The following is a 13,826-nucleotide window of genomic DNA, read 5'->3' on the forward strand; positions in this document are numbered from 1 at the left end:
TAAGAATAGTTACAATGGTTCAATTTTGTGTGTATTTTATCAAATAAACATTTAAAAAGAGCCATCTTGTGTAATAACTTAGAATATGCAAAACATTCTTTTAAATATATAGATAAAAGATAAAAATTCAAGCATACATAGAGTTGACTATTTAGAAACAATGAAAAACTTATTCAGACATTATACATAAAAATGTATGGATTATAGAATGATGGTGGTCAGGGGTTGAGGGGTAGAGGAAATGGGGAAATGCAGGTCAAAGGTTATACACTTTCAGTTATAAGATGAGTAAGTTCCAGGGATCTAATGTACAGCATGGTGACTATAGTTAACAACACTGTATCGTATACTTAGAAGTTGCTATGAGAGAAGTCATTGGTTAATGCTCTCACCATAACAACAAAACAATGGTAATTATGTGGGATGAAGGATGTGTCAACTAACTTTATTATGTTTACCACAAAATGTTTACCATTTTGCAATACACATGTGCACCAAATCATCACACTGTATGCCTTAAATTACACAATATTATATGCCAATTATATCTTGACAAAGCTGGGAAAAAAATAGCCAAAGCTATACTCAGAAGTAAATTCATAGTTTTAAATACTTTCATTAGAATACAATAAATAATGACTATGAATACGAGTACACCAGAGCATAATGAAGAAATACTAAAACATCCTTTGCAGCAAGTTTCCTAAGTTTTCTCTCTGCCTATTTCTAAAGCTCCCCCGGGTATAATACCCAGACAATTTCTAACAGAGAGAATCAACAACATAACTGATTCCAAAATAAAGAATACTCAAATGTGGTTTAAAAAAAAAAAAAGAATGAAGGGGCGCCTGGGTGGCTCAGTTGGTTAAACATCTGACTCTTGATTTCAGCTTAGGTCATGATCTCACAGTCTTAGGATCTAGCCCAGCATAGGGCTCTGTGCTGGGTGTGGAGTCTACTTAAGATTCTCTCTCTCCCTCTGCCCCTGTCCCCCACTTGCTCTCTCTTTCTCTCTCTCTCAAATAAAAAGTTGAAAAAATTTTTTAAAAATTTAAAAAGAAGGAATATGAATAAAGTCCTCAAACCAAGATTCCCATTGAAAAGACCAATGCAACTCTGACCACCTTTTACATGCCGGAAACAGAAATTTCTAATGTATAGAGTTCAGAGAGAACAGGACCTAAAGAAGATACAGAAAATTAACCTGTAAGCCTAGGATCACACTGTAAAGTTCTGTCACCAGCTCTTAGGCCCCTGCACACACAAAACAGACACAATAAATCTAAACCTTCCCCTGCTGCCACAAATGGTACCAAAGGTGAGGGGGTGGGCAGTGGGGACACAGACCACCTTGGCCTCTGCTGGATTACAGGCCAGAGCGGAGTGGCAGCCACCATGGCACCTGGCAAGCAGCAGGTTTCTGTTGCAAGAAGGAAGCAAGGATGAGCAGCTGGAAAACAGTATCCACACCAACAGAGTACTGTGGCTCCCGTGCAGGGGCTGTACTGAGGAATCACAGCATGTGCTCTATGCTGAGGCCAATTTTTGCAAGAAACTGGAGAAATGTCAGGAGAAGGACTGCCTCAGGCCCCTAAAGGCTCAAGAGAATGCTGCCTTGCTGAGGGCATCTCTACATCTAGAATGATGCAGAGAGTGAGTCTACATAGACCCTCACTCAGGCAGACCCTGCTGAGTCTGGAGGTGGGTGTGGCAAGAAGCAGGGCTGCTGCTGTCACAGGGACCAGGTATGGCTTTTATCCTGAAGGCAACAGGGGGATCTCATGTGAGGGAGAAACCAGACAAATATTTGCTGAAGGAGTCAATAAGAAAACCAGGCCCAGCTCAAAAGCTTTCCCTGCCTCCCAACCAGCTTCAAGGAAGGGATAGCTGACACTCCTCCACTCTCACCCAGCCCCCTCCTCCCACCCAAGGCAGCTGTTCTCAGACCAGGGGTCTTGTCTGAGGTTCACTCCTCCTGCCCATCGACTGTGGGGGTTGCTCTAAGCAAGCAGAGCAGGACAGCTGGAGTCATGGAAGGGGGACAGAGTTACCAGGAGCAAGGGGGACGTGCCTGCCTGCGTGCTAGGCCCAGGCTTCCCACAGGGCACGAGGCTTCTGCCTGTCACAGATGGCCGCCTTCCCTGCACCATGCCCCTGGGGAATCGCCCACCCCCACCCCTGGCAACACTACACCTCTGGATGTATTGGCCCCATAAAGACAAGAGCCTGCAAGCAGAAAGGCTTAATTAAAAATTAACCAATGCCCTTGTTTCAAAGGTTTGGCAAATAAACGTCTGGAATTATTTCTTCAAATACAAATACTGAGATAGTCTCATTATAACCAATAGCTCCCTACAGATAGGCAAATGCCAGAGAACTGTCACCAAGAAGACTGGAAAGGGGAGGATGCGCTTGCCTGGAGCAGGCCTGGGAGCAAAGCCCAGCTCTGCTTGCTGAGCCTCAGTTTCCCCATCATAATCCCCCACCCCCTTGCTGGGAGGCCTAAAAGAGAAGATGGTTTTGGTCCCACACAAGTCCCTGCCTCAGTTGTGGTCCTAGCCATGGCCTGCCCACCCTGGGACTCTAGACAGATCACCTGCTACCTTGGGTGACAATGAGCCTGCCACTAACCCTGGACAGATGGCAGGTGAGGCTGATAGTCTGTGCCCATTGAGGGGGCAGGGAGCAAAATGGGGAACTTTGGTGCCATAGTCATTTGGCTTCTGTGGTTCAGTCTTGTGGCCTCTCCCAGCCCTTCAGGCACACCCAAGGGAGCCTGGGCCAGCAGGATCCAGGAGGCACCTCCCTTGGCCTTGATCTTGGGCCTGGGGTGTGGGAGGTGAAGAGAGATGCTGTTTTGTGAAGGGCGGGCCTTGCTGGGGCTGAGACCCCTTTATCTACACCATCCCAGACTCCTCAGTGGCCCAGGCCTCACTTTCCCCATCTATATACTTGGTGCCCCCCACCCCTAGGCACTGTGGCTCAGATCCCATGGGCAGCAATGGCCCATGGGGGTGCCAGCATCTCCCTCCAGGGCAGAAAGTGAAGGCCCTGGGAGCATAGGGATGGCAGCATCTCTGCAGCCTCATTATCTTGCAAAATGCAGAGAGCAGCAAGTACATTCAGACGAATGAATGGCCTAATTAGGATTTCACAGAGAGTGAAAATATTTTGAAAAGAAAAAGTTTAACTAAAGGCATATTCAAAATACCAAACTCATCAACTGCTAACATCAACCTGGCAAGATGTGCCATGGGGGTGGGGTACTTCTATCTCCCCACCTGATAGTGGGCAGTCTTCCTATGAGTGAGATAAGCTGGGGGTTGGGGGGCTGGGTAAATGCAGGGCCAGGGTAAATGCTACTGTGGGCTTGCAGAGACTGGCCAGGAGAGCCAGCACAGCACCATCTTGCCTGGTGGCTTGGGCGATGTAGGCCTCAGTAGGCTGGCCCTGCCGCACTGACCATACCACCAGCCGTGAATCACCCTGTACGAGGGATGGCACAGCCAGAAGCTGGTGCAGCGCTCATGCCATAACTGCAGCAGACCACCAGCTGTGCCAAGTTCTTCACAAGGCCAATGGGGTGAGCACAGCCAGGGTATGAACCCAAGTCCCACCACATAGAATGTTCTTCCTTCTGCCCTTCCTGAGAAGAATGGGTTGTTGGAGTGGGAAGGGGCTTGGGGCTCCCCTGGGGATTTGCCCACCTGGATATGACCCATGAGTCTAATCACAAAGGCCCTCGGATGCCTGGCTGAGAGTCACAAAGGAGAGACAGCAGCCGGTCTGCACCAGGCTCTCCGGCCACACCAACAAGGGCCCAGCAAAGGCTCTACGAGGGCGGGAACCCCTTCCCAGTAAACAAGAGGGCTCAGAAGAGAGACAGGCTCTCTTGCAAAGGCTCCGAGCCATGGGGAGACCAGCGTAGGACATGCCACAGATACACACAGGGAGGGCCGACTGTCTCCAAAGAGTGCCAGGCTAAGGTGACTTCCACAGAAGTCACAGGGAGAGGGACCTGACAGAGTGGTTCCAACACACACATGTAGGGTAAACGTGCAGAATAACCATGACTTTTGAGGACAAAAGACTGATTGAGGGGAAGCTCTGGCCTGATCTTAATCTTTAACTAGGCAGTGGGTGTCGGCTAAGGGCTGGGAGCTTACCACAGACACCGTAAACCTGAACACATTACACGATGCTTCCAATTTCCAGTGACAGAAAATGTTAGTCAAGAAATGGTTCAGATACAAGTGAAAAACAAAGTTAAATCCTCACCTTCTGTTTCTATCAAAATAAATTCTAGATGAATGAAATCTTGAGTGTAAAATGTTAAACTACCTCAGGGTAAGATAAGGGTGTATTTACCTCATTAGGTGCTCAGGAAGGACAATGGGATAACTGAAAAGGGAAAACATTCAATGGATTTCACCACAAAATATGAAAGATCTCTGAAGATGAAAAACTGTCCTAAACAAAAATTGAAAGATGGAGAAAGAATGTGCAGTAGTCCAACAGATGAGGGATGAATTCATACTTTAATAATAAAGACTCCTATCAATGGCTGAGATACACATCAAAACGCCAAAAAACCCCAGCATGGGGCAGGTGGTCACAGGAGCATAGCCATGCTCAGCACAGCTGCGTGGAGGCCAAGGACAAGGTCACTGAGGGGCAAGGCCAGGCTGGGGGTGGTTTCCCAGAGGTGGTATTGGTGCTGGCATGGCTGCAATGGAGGGCACCCATGTACCCCAGGTAACAGCATCACGCCCTTACCGCCTTCTGGCTCCCCCTTCTCGGGGAGCCCTGCTACTCTCTTCACTACCTGGCAATTCTGCAGGTGGTCATTTTCTCTGTAGCTGCCTCCTCAGCCAGGCTGGGGGCTTCCCAGGGGCATGTCTGTGCCTGATGTGGCCACAAAACCCAGTGTCTGATATAGAGCTCAGCACAGGGGTGCTGAATGGCTGAAGGCGAGTATGGGAGATACATGGGTGCTTGCCATCGATTGCTGTCCCAATTTAGTCCCAAGGCCTCCCCATCCCTATCTCCCTTTTGATGTGGGCAGGGCTGCACCCCAGGGCCTACAGAGCAGGGAGCCCCTAGCCAGGGCCCAAGTTCTGCTTCCCAGTTTGTGAAACGGTTTCAGCCCAGAGCAGAGATGGCACGAACGCCACTACTATCCCTCCAGTGCCCATGGCAGACATGACTAATCAATTACTATGGCAGACAAGAATAATCAATCACCACATTCAAGAAGAGCAGGACAGAAACAAAAGAGAGGAAAAGGCTGAGAGAAGCACAGAGAAGACAAGAGAAAAACTGGTAGAAGACCAGGAGGAGGTGGCAGGGATACACAGGGACAGAAAACAAGCAAGCAGTGCTAGGAAAGCGGGCAAAAGCAGCAGGCAGGATAAGGGAGACCCTGTGACCAGAGCTATCATTTGGTGTTTGGCTAGTCTGCAGACCTGAGGCCTGGTGGCCTACCAGGAGTTAAGGGGGGCAGGGGCCAGCCCCCTGCCAACCTTGCCCCTAGAAACCATGTCACTCATGCCACAAGCAATGCCAGGTTCTGAGCCCAGGATGCAGCCTGGGCCTCTTCATCCCAATCCAGAGGTCCCCATGTGGCCCAACAGCCCACGACTGAGATGCCTGGCCTGACCTTGATCTGCTCAGGTGGTACACCACCAAATGGCAGCTTCCCACACCCACGGTCATGTGGAACAAGGAAGAAGGAGCCAGGCCCTGTCCCTCCCTGTTCTATAGCCCTTGGCATAGAACACTGAGGTGTCTAGAGGCCTGGGGTCTCCCAAGTTTGTCGCCTCTGCCTTCTCCCCACCACTTGAGTATGTCACTGGCTAGGCCAGGCCATCCCCGCTGGATACACAGTACCACTGAGAATTCACAGGACTGGGTTGACCAAGCCTCCCATGGAGACATCACCCAGTGGGGCAGGAGCAGATGCCCAGGCTGGGGACTGGGCACCCATACTGGTGGAACAAGAGTGACCAGAGGCATTTTTATGAGGCATCTCTGTAAATACAGCCACCACAGCAAACCCTGAAAGACCAGGGTTCGAACAGGACATACCTTCCCACCATTCAGAGGGACCTGGGGGACACAGGGACCACACAGCCTCCCAACTCTGCCATACTTCCCAAGCACCATACCCTAGTCTTGCTGGAGGAGTGACTACCAGATGAACCCACAAACACAGATAACATCCAAGGACACGGGCCGGCACGTGACGGCCTGTCCCCAGCTGGTAGCTCTAGTCTCCCCTGGGCAGTAGGGACCACCTGAGCTAAGAGCCAAGCCTGTTGGGCTATGCCGATACCAGACACGGCTATAGCAGGCATCCAAGTCAAGGTAAGTGAGGATCAGATCCAGCCAATGTCCTGGTTGGTCCACCCCACTACAGACTCACCCCTCAAGCCAAATATCAACCTGGTGGCTGCTGACCACACTCAGGCCATCCATGAGTCCAAGCACTGGGAGGCCCCCATGCCCACCCCTGTCTAGCGTTGGGGCTGTGCCCACCCAAGTGAGGCTGACCAGAAGAATACACCACCCTGGGTCATAGTCCATCCCTCAGTCAACCACACCTGCCAGGCCCACTAGGACACTCTGCTGTCCTATGCAAAGAGGGGGATGTCCCCAGGCCAAGCCTTGGTTGCTTACCTATCTGGAGGGGAGATTAGCATGTCCCAACATCCATCCTGATGTCTCCAGATCCTGCAGGAAAACCAGAGGATACCTTGTGAAGCCAACCTGTTGGGCTAAGTCCCTTCTAGATGAAGCCAGACCCCTGGTGGGGGCACTGTCATCCCTGACCCCCAGGTCATCCTGTGGCGCTCCTGATGTGTACCCACATGTTCATGCACATTCTCTTATCCCCACTCACCTGGACTACCGCTACCACAGTCCCTTGTAAATATTTCTAATGCTGTTGACTAGCTCCTTCAACACTGATTGTTCAGCTCTAGAATGATAATAACGTCTTCCCCATTCCAGAAAGCTGGGTGTGTCTTGTTGTGATAAACAGCACAGCAAGGAGAACTTCTGCACCAGGATCTCACTGGCCCTACCGAGTCGAACCCAACACCTGCCTAGTCCTGCTCTCCCCACCTGGACCCCACTCCTGCCCTGTGTAGCAGGCCACCTGCCTCTCCTGATGCTCCTTGGGGCCAGCCCAGAACTCATGTCCCTGTGAGAAAGGCAGCCTAACTTCAAGATCCCAGGACCCAGGGGCCAGAGCTACAGCTAGGAGTACCTCACATGCAGGAGCTGTAGCCCCGTGGGCTTCCTGTCTCAGCCCATGACTCAGGAGACACATTCCCTGTCATTGTATCTAGGCCTGGGGACGATGCCAGAGAGTGTGTTATAAAAATGAAAAAACAGGGTGGAGGGGCACCTGGCTGGCTCAGTTGGTAGAGCGTGCAACTCTGAATCTTGGGGTTGCTAAGTTTGAGCCCTACGCTGATTGTAGGGTTTTAAAACAAAACCCAAATCTTTAAAACAAAAAACAAAAACCAAAACCAGGGTGGCACAGAGAGGAGCGGAGGTCTGAGAAAGTCATCCCTGGGGGGTCAGGGGTGATAGAAGCTCTCTCCCCTGGGCTCTACAGTGTTTTCCAGATTGTTCCGAGCCTCTAATTTCCTCTTGTGGACATAGCCTATTTGGGGGCCCTGCGAGTGGGTGTCCCTGCCTCACAGCAGCCCCTTCATCATGAGGAGGGGTTCTGAGTCACAGTGGGATCAATGGAGGAACAGGATGCATCGGTTCAGAGGCAGGAAAGAACGGTGGCCTGAGCCAGGGAGCCAGGCATGTTTGCACGTACGCCTGTATCTGTGCACACTCACTCTTGTGTGTGCCTGGAAGGGCAATCTGGGAGGGAGCATGCCCCCCTGCTGCATCCGCCCTGCCTGCAGCAGAGGAGCTACTGTTCCTACCCTGAGGTCCGAGGCTCAGGGAGCAGCTTTGCTTGGAGTGTGACATTTCTGGGACACTTCTGCTTTTGGTTTAAATGTTTATATAGGTTTTGTCCCACAGAGCACCACATGCCTTCCTTAGTCCTGATAACTGCCGGCCTGGCCTCCTGTTCAGTGCTGGCCTTGTGCAAAGCTTCACAAGGTGCTGCCAAGTGCCTCATATTACTCTTGCCAAGTGCCCTGGATTGGCCCAACACCCCATTTTACAGATGGGGAAACTGGGTCCAGGATTTGAACTCAGGTCTTCCTACTCCCTGCACCCCCACATCAGCTGGGGATATTTGGCTACAAGAAGAACATGTTCCCTCCCGTGGGGCTCTGGACAGGCTCAGAGCTCCACAGATACAGAGGAGAGCCAGTATCAGACACCAGTGGGGGGTAGGGGAGGGCATTTGCAGGGCTGCTGTTGGGGGGAGGGCACTAAAGGTTTCCTGCAGGAGGGTAGGGGGAATGGGAGGGTCTGGAGGATGTAGAGTGGTGGCAGCTTTGGAAGGCCCCAGGTCCCTGGGGTGCCCCTGTCACAGGACACTACATAGGTGGGGGCAGGGCAGAGCCCTGAGGGAGTGGACATACGTGACATACGAAAATAGAATCAGTGATGGGATTTGTGATAAGAGCGCAGGGGGTACCTGTCTTGAGAATCCTTTCTTAGAGCCCTCTCAGGGCTGACTTGCAGGCTTTGGGGTCACTCATCTGGCCAAGGACACCTGAACAAGGGAGCCTGGGGGCTGAGGGGGCCACCAAACCTGCCCCTTATCGGGCTCCATCCTCAAATGGGGAGGGTCCTGAGAAATGGAGCAGTTCCATCTGCCTATAGTAACCTGGGCCTCATTTTGCCATGGGCCTCCTCACACTGGGTGCCCCAGAAATCTGTCCAGTCTGCCCCCAGTCTTGGGAAGGTCTGCTGCATCTCAGGTGGGGGAAAGAGCCCAGGACACAAGGGGCTGCCAAGCAGCCAGTCCTGCAAAGCCATGGACTTGTCGTGTGTCCGTAGCATGAGGCAGCTCCATGAGCACAAATGGAATCCAGAGGAGAGACAGGGCCCAGGCTGGGTGGGTGGGGTAGGCAACTCAGGGCTGTGGCAGGTGCTGAGGAACCCGTGTGGGGGGTCAGGCAGGTCTGCCTAGGAACCTGCTCTGCACTCAAGCCTCATGCCCTCCTCCACCATGAGAAATCCCAATGTGCTCTTCCAGGCCCCTGGCCACTTTGGATACAATGTGAAAAGGCACCCACTTCTGTTGCACCTTCTTTCACAAATGAACAGAAGAAGTGCAGCCTCATCCTGACTGGCTGGCTCAGAATCCTCACCTGGGTGGTGGCAGGGTCAGCTAAGGAGTCCCTTGGGGCACAGGCCTGAAGAAGGCCTCACTCAGGGCCTTTCGTTGTCCTTGCCCAAGCCCCATTCAGTCCCTGCATCTCCTCTTGCCTGCACCAAAGGTGATGAGGGGCTCTGGTGGTTACTGAGGGGCCTCGCCCCAGGGATCCTTGCTCCTCTCCAGCTTGTACCCTGGACAGGCAGACTGAAGAAAGCAGAGCTCTGGCCCTACCAGGTGCCTCAGGGAGGGGTCCCAGCACAGAGGGAGGATGGGTGGAGCCAGTCTTGCCTGCCATGGTGGTCCCTGGTGCCCTCTGGTGGCCGTATTCAGCTAGTTGTGGCTTTGCTAGAGGCTGTTGGCTCTTCAGGATCCACTGAAGCAGTGGGAAGGGCCTGTGCCTGACACACAGTAGGGGAAAGGAGGAGGGAAAGATGTGGATGAATGAAATGGGTGTCCATCAGCTCAGGGCCTGACCTGTGAAATAAGCTGAGATGTGCAGCTGTCCCAGTCAGGAAAGCCCAATATGGGATCCCTGACCCCATGTTCCCTCTGTTTATTCCCTGATTCTTGGTCTTCTGCTGAGCAGCCCAAAACAGCATCATGGTCTTGATGGAGGCTGATGTCAATAAAACAGATGCCTTCCCCTGACTTGAGCCGCCACTGAGAAGTTCCCAGAACCCCTTTTGGCCCCCCTGGCAGTCCTCAGGGCTTGCCTCCAGGACAAGCTTGACCCCCACTCCCTCCCACTGCTGAGGCTAGGCCAGGTCACAGGGCAGATGCTAGGGGCTGGCTAGAGCTCTAGCATGCCTAGTGTCCTTGCTTCCCAGCTGTGTGTAACTCTTGGCTCCTCTGGAAGGTGCAGGATCCTATTGCTCATGCCCCTCAGGCCTGGCCCCTGGGGAGAAGAGAGTGCAGTACATCTACCTTGAATCCTTATGCAGCATAAATAGGGATGGAAGTACAGTCCTGCCTTTACAGAGCCTCAGAGATGCAGAGACCCCTGGAACTGGGAAGAGACCTGAGGGGCCACCTCTGGAGGGGGTGCCATGCAACCCAATATGGCATGGTAAGGGGCTAACTTAGCAGGACTGAGGAGTGGCCCAGTTTATCTGGGAGGGTCTTGGTCAGCAAGTATTTGCGTCTGTAGAAAAGACTATAAAGAAGATCAGGGCAGGGCTGGCTTGGCCGTGACCTTCCTAGGCCAGCACCAGACACCTGAGCATAGTGAGTGCTCTGTGCCCAACCCCGTGCTGGGTGCTAATGGACCATAGACTTGAGGGAGCAGGGGACAGACATGGCACTGTGGGTGGGACAGGGCAAGGCTGGGGGAAAGCATGCATTCTTTTTTTTTTTTTTTTTTTTTTTAACATTTATTCATTATTGAGAGACAGAGAAAGACAGAGCACGGGTATGGGAGGGGCAGAGAGAGGGGGAGACACAGAATCTGAAGCATGCTCCAGGCTCTGAGCTGTCAGCAGAGAGCCCGACGTGGGGCTCGAACCCATGAGCAATGATACCATGACCTGAGCCAAAGTCTGACGCCTAGCTGACTGAGCCACCCAGGTGCCCCAGAAAGCATGCATTCTTGATTCACAGCCCCACTTGCTATGGCAAGACTCAAGGACTGGATCACCTGCTCAGGAACTACTGGCCATGGGCCCAGTATACTGCCTAGAGGCTCTGACTGTCTCCTGTGTCCAGAACTGTCCCAAGTCCAGAGATACAGTGAGCACAGGACAGGCAGGACTTGCTCTGGACCAGCAGACCTCTGGTGGTGGCCCACATCTCTAGTGGTCGGGGCAGAGGGAGGGGATGGAGGCTGTCAGTCTACCTTTGCTGCATGTCTTCATGGGAGGAGATTGCCCTCTAAGCCTTAGTTAGTTGCCCAAGCCCCTGGGCTTATAAATCCTGACTTGGTGTGTGCCCTGCACAGTGATGCAGGTGACAACAGGAAGGGGTGTGAGAGGCGGGTGATCGCCTGAGGTTACATGAAGAGCCTAGCCCAAAGGATGAAACCCTGTTGGGGTGATACTTTTCCATGTTTCTAAACATGATTGGGTCTAAAGGGAAAACAAAGTCCCTGAGCGATGTTTTCAGTGATAACGCTACGCATAGGTTAGAAACGGTGACACGTTGTAAGTACCCAACGTTTAATTAAAGATTAAAATGGTAAGGCTCGGGATATCAGGCTGCCTTCCCTGGGGGAACACCTCGGCAAACCTAGGCTGAGTACCACCCCAGGTGGGGAGGACGCACCTCTGCCACGGGCCCGGTATCCCACAGAGGGGACTCAGGGGTGTCAGGAACGGGGGATCCCCGGTCGGGGCGGCCCCCGTTCAGGGCACCAGGCAGGAACCCCGGGTGGCATCCCCTCCCTCGTCCTCTAGGCGGCGGGAGCACCAGGAGCGGGGACATCCCCTTGGCCCCGCCGTGCCCTCGCGCGTTCCGGTGGCGCGCCGCCCCGGGAAAGTTCCTCCGGCCCCGCCGTCCCTCTGACCGCTGGAAAGTTTCCGTGGCTACGGGACCCCAGCCGCAAGGCACCCGGCGTCGCGAAGGGCAGTAAAGGCTGCGGGTTCCGGCCGAGTCTCCACGGGGACGCGCGGTGCGGGATGCCCTGGCCCAGTCGGCAGGGCCCCGAGACCGCGCACAAAGGGACCCGCCCCCGTAGTTCAGGGTCTCGCGCACCGCAGCGCCGGCAAGGTGCAGGTGGGGCGGGGCCCGGCTTCTACCCCCGCAGCTACACCCGGCCAGACGTCGATTCCCGGTTCAGGACCCCATCTCGACCCAGCCCCTGCTAGACCGCAGTTGCGAACCCGTCCCGGACCTCTGGCCTCGTCCCAATCCGGGCCCCGACCTCCGGACCCCGCCCCCCCGGCCCGAGCCTACCTGGAGCGCGGCGTGGGCGGCCCCGCAGCGTGGCCCCCGCCCCAGACGGGCGTCCCCAGGTCTCTCGGCGCACGGGGCGCGGCGTCCCCAGGGCGAGGCGCGGTTAGCGGTCCGCGGGGGCTCAACTTGGACGGGTGCAGGGGCGGACCCCTCCTGGGCCCAGCGTGCAGCCCCAGGGCCAGCCTTTCCCACCCCTCGCGCGGCCCGTGCGCAAAGCGGGTCTGGCCAGCGACGCGACCCTCCGCCCCGCCCCCTCCGAACGCGAATTTTCCGATTGGTCGGGAGACCCAGCGCGGCCCGGCAACCGGCGTCAATTGGACGGGCGCTGGGAGACGCCGGCTTGCCATTGGGCTCCCGGGGTGTCCGTCCCGGCCACGACCGGCCCCTTCGTGGAGGGGCTGAGGCCCGGGCACCTGCCGGGACCGCTGCGGCGGCCGCCGGATCCTCGGGGCCGCCCACTCTCGGCCGCCTTCCAGGATGTCCCCGTGCCGTCCGCCCCGAGCGGGGATTGGCAGACCCCGTGCTCCTTTCTCGGTTTCCAGTCTCGCCGGAACCGTCCCTAGTTCGCTAGGGTCCTTTCTCCGGCCCCTGCTGTTCGCCGGGAGCAGCGCGCCGCGCCCTCCTCTCAATATCTGATGGTATTCTTTACGCAAGCCGCGCGCGAGAGAGTTCCACTGACTTCCCATTTTACAGATGGGAAATTGAAGCTCAGAAATGTTCTCACTTGCTTTAGGTCACCTGGCTCAAATCTAGTCCGTCACACTCTAGGGCCGATGGGTTCTCAGAGCAGAGATACGGGTCTGAACTTGGCTCAGCGAGGCAGGATGGAAGCCGTGTTTCTGAGGCAGAAAGGGCCTTTCGGTGAACCAGAGGTTTTCCTCCACCAGGTCTGAATCTACGGACACTTTGACTCAGCCCACCCTGCAGGACTGCCACAGGAGTGCCCTCCCTAACCTCCTCCATCAATCACAGCTCAGGGCCTGGGGGTGGGGAGGAGTTATACCCCCCCCCCCCCCACACACACACAAACACTTCCTGGTGTCCCATTTTCTCCACCCTACTTGGGGTCTTGGAGGAACACTGTGGGGTACAGCCACCTGAGTAGAGTTTAGCACAAAGTGCATTTTTTTCTGCCAGATAGAGAGCAGCCACCTGTTCCCTGCAGTGACACGAGGCACACATATAACAACAAATGGGACCATAATCCTTGGCCAGCTCCTCTTAACTTTATGGTGTGAGGAGGAACCAATGGGGTTGCTGCCCATTGGGGTTATTTCAGGGAGTTCATGATATGATGGCCCCTTGGCCAGTGACTCTGGTGCATGCTTAGTTCTAAGCCTTTCCAGCCCTGGTCACACCTGGAAATCACCAGATTTTCAGCCCACCGTATTCCCCACGTCCACCCAGGGAAGTGGACACTCAGGGAGTCACAGGCCCATGACAGTGCTAATGGGGAGACCAGACATGTATGTCTTATCCACCCACATCAGGAAGCCAGAGTGTTCACCCAATAGTTGCTTGATCAGAAGAAAGAAAGTGAAGTGATGTAGGGCCAGAACTCACCACTGGTACCAACATTGGGTCCCTCCTGTGGTACCTGGCACACACAGTAAATCCACCCTAACAGCCTTTTAGA

At 54.2% G+C, this 13,826-nt stretch overlaps 1 protein-coding gene across 7 annotated transcripts in view; it reads right to left on the reverse strand.

The window, feature by feature from the left end:
• The window catches only part of ARVCF (ARVCF delta catenin family member), a 49,698-nt gene extending 37,272 nt beyond the window's left edge, over window positions 1–12,426 (reverse strand). For 3 of the 7 annotated variants that reach the window (XM_045458972.1, XM_045458969.1, XM_045458970.1), the window contains exons 1-2: window positions 12,191–12,426; window positions 6,679–6,732 (exon numbers count right to left, since the gene is read on the reverse strand). The gene's annotated coding sequence lies outside the window, so the exon portion shown is untranslated. The remainder of the gene's footprint in view (window positions 1–6,678; window positions 6,733–12,190) is intronic. The other 4 variants (XM_045458967.1, XM_045458968.1, XM_045458966.1 and 1 more) reach the window with 2 other exon arrangements.
• Window positions 12,427–13,826: the final 1,400 nt, after the last annotated feature.

Source organism: Leopardus geoffroyi, chromosome D3 (genome assembly GCF_018350155.1).
Source record: "Leopardus geoffroyi isolate Oge1 chromosome D3, O.geoffroyi_Oge1_pat1.0, whole genome shotgun sequence".
Lineage (NCBI taxonomy): Eukaryota > Metazoa > Chordata > Mammalia > Carnivora > Felidae > Leopardus > Leopardus geoffroyi.